Genomic DNA, 6,000 nt, shown 5'->3' with positions numbered 1-6,000 from the left:
ATTAGTTAGCTAGCTAGATTCACCTCTCCTCCCCAACAACTAGATCTAGCTAGCTATTTAGCCAACCACCCTCCTCCACATCATCTAATTAACCGTGTGCTCTCGGTCTCTCTCGGGAGATATATATATATATATATATATATATATATATATATATATATATATATATATATATATGGAGAGATTTGTGCTAGTGACATGCCCTCGAGTTGCTTATGTTTTGCCGAAATGTTGATTTATTTCCGTTACGGTGAATTTCAAGAAAACTCATATGTCCTAGTTTTAGGCAAGGTCATGCCAAAATTATATATATATATGACTTTGAAGCATGCATTATTTATTTCATAACCCTTTTGCTTGTTATACCGTGCAGTCGGTCATGATGGTGAGTGGATGGAAGGTGGAGCGGTACATGCAATCCACGGTGATGGACATGTATGCAAATATCGGACTAGGATTAGATGTCCGTGTGCAAGATGCAAGGAAGGAGTCCTTTTGGACCCTTTTGATCGTGGCACTTTGAAGGCGCACCTACTGATGAATGGTTTCATGGATGGCTATACTCAGTGGATAAGTGAAGAAGAAGATGATGATGAGGACGTCCACATGGCAGGGAATAACAACATGGGGCTAGACGAAGAGATGAACGATCGACCAGAAGACGATGGCGCCGGACATATCGGCGGGGAAGAGTCTGGAAATGACAACAGTGCTACCTCTTGAGAACTTGTGTTGGTTTTCCCTTGAAGAGGAAAGGGTGGTGCAGCAAAGTAGCGTAAGTATTTCCCCTCAGTTTTTGAGAACCAAGGTATCAATCCAGTAGGAGGCTACGCGCGAGTCCCTCGCACCTACACAAAACAAATAAATCCTCGCAACCAACGCGATAAGGGGTTGTCAATCCCTACACGGTCACTTACGAGAGTGAGATCTGATAGATATGATAAGATAATATTTTTGGTATTTTTATGATAAAGATGCAAAGTAAAATAAAAGCAATGAAAATAACTAAGTATTGGAAGATTAATATGATAAAGATAGACCTGGGGGCCATAGGTTTCACTAGTGGCTTCTCTCAAGAGCATGAGTATTTTACGGTGGGTGAACAAATTACTGTTGAGCAATTGACAGAATTGAGCATAGTTATGAGAATATCTAGGTATGATCATGTATATAGGCATCACGTCCAAGACAAGTAGACCGACTCCTGCCTGCATCTACTACTATTACTCCACACATCGACCGCTATCCAGCATGCATCTAGAGTATTAAGTTCATAAGAACAGAGTAACGCCTTAAGCAAGATGACATGATGTAGAGGGATAAACTCATGCAATATGATAAAAACCCCATCTTGTTATCCTCGATGGCAACAATACAATACGTGCCTTGCTGCCCCTACTGTCACTGGGAAAGGACACCGCAAGATTGAACCCAAAGCTAAGCACTTCTCCCATTGCAAGAAAGATCAATCTAGTAGGTCAAACCAAACTGATAATTCTAAGAGACTTGCAACGATAACCAATCATACATAAAAGAATTCAGAGAAGATTCAAATATTGTTCATAGATAAACTTGATCATAAACCCACAATTCATCGGTCTCAACAAACACACCATAAAAGAAGATTACATCAAATAGATCTCCACAAGAGAGGGGGAGAACTTTGTATTGAGATCCAAAAAGAGAGAAGAAGCCATCTAGCTAATAACTATGGACCCGTAGGTCTGAGGTAAACTACTGACACTTCATCGGAGAGGCTATGGTGTTGATGTAGAAGCCCTCCGTGATCGATGCCCCCTCCGACGAAGCTCCGGAACAGGCCCCAAGATGGGATCTCGTGGATACAGAAAGTTACGGCGGTGGAATTAGGGTTTTGGCTCCTATCTGATCGTTTCGGGGTACATAGGTATATATAGGAGGAAGAAGTACGTCGGTGGAGCAACAGGGGGCCCACGAGGGTGGAGGGCGCGCCTGGGGGGGGGGGGTAGGCGCGCCCCCTACCTCGTGGCCTCCCTGTTGGTTGCTTGACGTAGGGTCCAAGTCTCCCGGATCATGTTCGGTGAGAAAATCACGTTCCCGAAGGTTTCATTCTGTTTGGACTCCGTTTGATATTCCTTTTCTTCGGAACCCTAAAATAGAAAAAAAAACAACAATTCTGGGCTGGGCCTCCGGTTAGTAGGTTAGTCCCAAAAATAATATAAAAGTGTATAATAAAGCTCAATAATGTCCAAAACAGTAGATAATATAGCATGGTGCAATCAAAAATTATAGATACGTTGGAGACGTATCAAACGATGATGGAGAAGATTTCAGACACGGTGAAGAAGAGTCCGGACATGGCGGAGAAGAGGCGGTGGTCACGCCGCAGTCTTCGATGCTACTAAGTGTAGTCGTGCAGGACCCTCATGTTCGAGACCTCCTTCGCAAGAGTATGACTAGCGAGAGAGATGCTTCTAGAGAGGAGGCCAAGCTGGCACAACTTGAAGTAGACTCGAGGACTCCATTGTATGACAGTTGCGATCCCGAGGTGACCCGCTTGAGTTTCACGCTCGAACTTCTAAAGACGAAGGCCAAAAACAAATGGACAGACAAAAGCCTCGATGGGCATTTGAAGTTTGTACATAATAAAGTTCTTCCCGTGGGGAACCTGTGTCCTACTAGTGTCGAGGAGGCCAAGAAAATCGTTTGCCCTTTTGATTTGCCGCACATTAGGTACCACGCATGCATCAACGATTGCATCATTTATTGGGGGAGCACGCGGGAAAAACCAGTTGTCCAATGTGCAATGCTTCTCGATACAAGAAGGGAGGAAAGAAATCTACTCAGGAAGTTGTATGCTACTTTCCGATCACTCCCCGTCTGCAATGGTATTTCGTAGATCCTAAGGAAGCAAAGCTCATGCGGTGGCACGCGGAGAGGAAGAAGCCCGACGATGGAGATGATCCGAGGCTGAGACACCTCGTAGATGGTAGCGAGTGGAGAGCATTCAACACCGTATATGGATTTGCTACAGAAGATCCAAGGAGCATCGTGCTTGGTGCGAGTACCGATGGCATGAATCCGTTTGGAAACCAGAACACCAACCACATCACATGGGCCGTGTTTGTATGGATGTACAACCTCCCCCCATGGAAGTGCATGAAGACAAAGTACATACACATGAGCATGCTGATTCAAGGGCCGAAACAACCGAGAAATAGTATTAACTTGTATATGGGGCTTCTGCAAGAGGAGCTAGACACGTTATGGAAAATACCGACATGGACATGGGACGCCAGCAAAGGAGAATATTTCCATATGAGATCCGCGCTGATGGCGATGGTGCACGACTATCTCGGTTACGGGTACACCTCAGGCCAGGTGTGCCACGGATACTGGGGATGCACGATGAGCATGGATGATACAACGTATCAGCAGCTTACGTCAACGAAAGATGGTGGGTCCGGGAAAATCGTGTACATGGGGCATCGTAGATGGCTCGAGAAGGATGACCCGTGGAGAAAGCGTCGAGATCTATTCAATGGGTTGGCTGAGCTTTGAGGACCTCCACGTAAGAGGAGCAGCGCCGAAATCGACGAGCTGTTGAGAAACTGGGAACAATGCCCCGCGCCGGGAAAGATCAAAAAGGCGCCAGAGCCGCTGCTGAAGGTATGGAAAACGAGGTCTGTTTTCTAGGACTTGGAGTACTGGCCCAATCATGACACACCTCATTGCCTTGATCCAATGCATATCACGAAGAATGTCCTTGAGAGCTTGCTTGGCACACTGATGAACATGTCGAAGAAGACCAAGGATGGGCCGAAGGCAAGGAAAGACTTGGAAGATTTGAAGATCAGGAAAGATCTCCACCGTAAAAAGTTGATGGAGGAGACGGAGACGAAGACAGAGGAGGGGGAAAGGGGCATAAAAGTCAACAAGAAGGAGGAGAATTATTGCCCCCCTTCTTGCTTCACCTTAAGTGCGAAGGAGATCGATCAATTCATCAAGTGCCTTATGGGAATCAAAGTCAGTTCCGGTTACTGTGGGAAGATAAGCAAATTTCTAGACCCCAAGAAGAAAATGTTCAGCTGGATGAAGTCTCATGACTGTCACGTGATGACGACGCAGATACTCCCGGTTGCCATTAGAGGGATAATGGAGAAGCACGTCCGTGACACGCTTACTGGTCTCTGCAACTTCTTCGACGTTATATCTCGAAAGTTCATAAGTGTGAAGCAGCTCTGAAGGCTACAGGAAGAGATCATTGTCATACTATGTGAGCTTGAGATGTACTTCCCGCCCGCGTTCTTTGACGTCATGGTGCATCTGTGTGTCCACATCGTTCGTTGTACGTACATGTACATGCTACGTGCGCCTCTACTACGACACGTGCATGCCTCTACTACGACACGTGCACGCCTCTACTACGACACGTGCACGCCTCTACATTGACCAGTATGTACGTACACGTTCGCGACCAGAATGACAATGCTATGTACGCTTCGACCAGGTGGGTCCCGACTGCCAGGCACTTCCTTGCCTGCGAAGATGTAGCTGGTCGGTCCCAGCAGTCAGGGGGCGAATCGTTTTTTTTTGCCCGTACGCACTTCCTTGCGTGCGAAGATGTAGCTGGTGGGTCCCAGCAGTTAGGGGGGTGAATCATTTTTTCGGACGCACTTCCTTGCGTGCGAAGATGTAGCTCGTGGGTCCTAGCAGTCAGGGGGCGAATCATTTTTTTCGCGAAATACGGTGGCCCGTCCGTTGGGTCCCCGCTATCAGGTGGAGGAATAATTATTTTGCGCGTAATAAGGAGGCACTTCCTTGCGGCTGCCGTGGACCCAGCTGTCAGCCTCTCCATGTACAGTACTCTTCCGATGGAAGTCGGTCGTTGACCACGTTGACCACGCCGCGCTGAGAGCACCAGGACGGTGGTCTGGACGACGACGAGGCCTAGGAAGGGTACGACGCGGAGCCGGGGAAGACGTAGCAGTGGAAGCCCGCGCGGAGAGGAGTACGAGGGTCACTGGTTCGGCTGCGGTGTGAGGCTGCCGGCGCCGCAGAATAACAGGGGGTGTGGGTGAGTAGAGGGATGGCCTGGCCAGCGGTGGGAGTAGTACGGGGCAATGAGGCCTCCGCGGCATCACAACCGGCCACGGGAGGTAGGAGCACGCGACACGACCGACACTGCTTTGGGCGGCTGGAGCAAGAAGACCAGAGGTTGAAGAAGCACTACGGCCATTGGATGGACATCGTACGATCACTGCAGCTAGAATTGTTTATATTGACTAAGTTTACAAAGCCCTTGGTACGCGTTAACTTAGTAGGCCCATAGCTCGGAATTGGCAGAGAACATATAGCCCATTTGCGATTTATAAGAATGTACAGCCTATTTTTTAATTCTAATGGAATTCACTACAGCCCATTTATAGTTTGTTAAAAGTACAACCCAACTTCTAGCTAGGACAACGATTAATAATTTCAAACAACCGCTCAAAACAGAATTAAAAAAAAATTCCCACATTTTGATGGGATCCGAAATATTTGTATCCGAAATTTCTAGTCAGGTTAAATATAATTTCAAAATAAAGTTGTATTACGTTAAAATCCAACGAAATATTGCGCGCGCAACAAGTAATGAAATTAAAATTTTCAAATTCCAAAAATAATATATTTTTCAAACTAATTACGTGTTTGGTGCATAGTAACTGTCTAGTTATTATAATTACATCCCATTTATTATTTCTTAAAGTCCATTTTCTTGTTAAGCCTAATGCATACCTCCTAGGAAAGTTTGCAGCCCAGCGGGGCGGAGAATAACAAGTTGACCCGAATATTGTGTACAACTGTCGGCCCAGTTGCATTGCTGATGTTGAAAAAAGCTATTTTTTATACACACATTAAATTTTTTTTGTATAGATAAGGAACATTTTTTACACACACATTTAACAATTTTTAAATACATGATTAACACTTTTTAAAACATATTTTTTAGTCAACAGTGGGCCCACAGCGAGCGGAGGA

The sequence above is a fragment of the Triticum dicoccoides genome, chromosome 1A (assembly GCF_002162155.2).
Source record: "Triticum dicoccoides isolate Atlit2015 ecotype Zavitan chromosome 1A, WEW_v2.0, whole genome shotgun sequence".
NCBI classification, from domain to species: domain Eukaryota; kingdom Viridiplantae; phylum Streptophyta; class Magnoliopsida; order Poales; family Poaceae; genus Triticum; species Triticum dicoccoides.
This window is presented reverse-complemented; position numbering follows the sequence as displayed.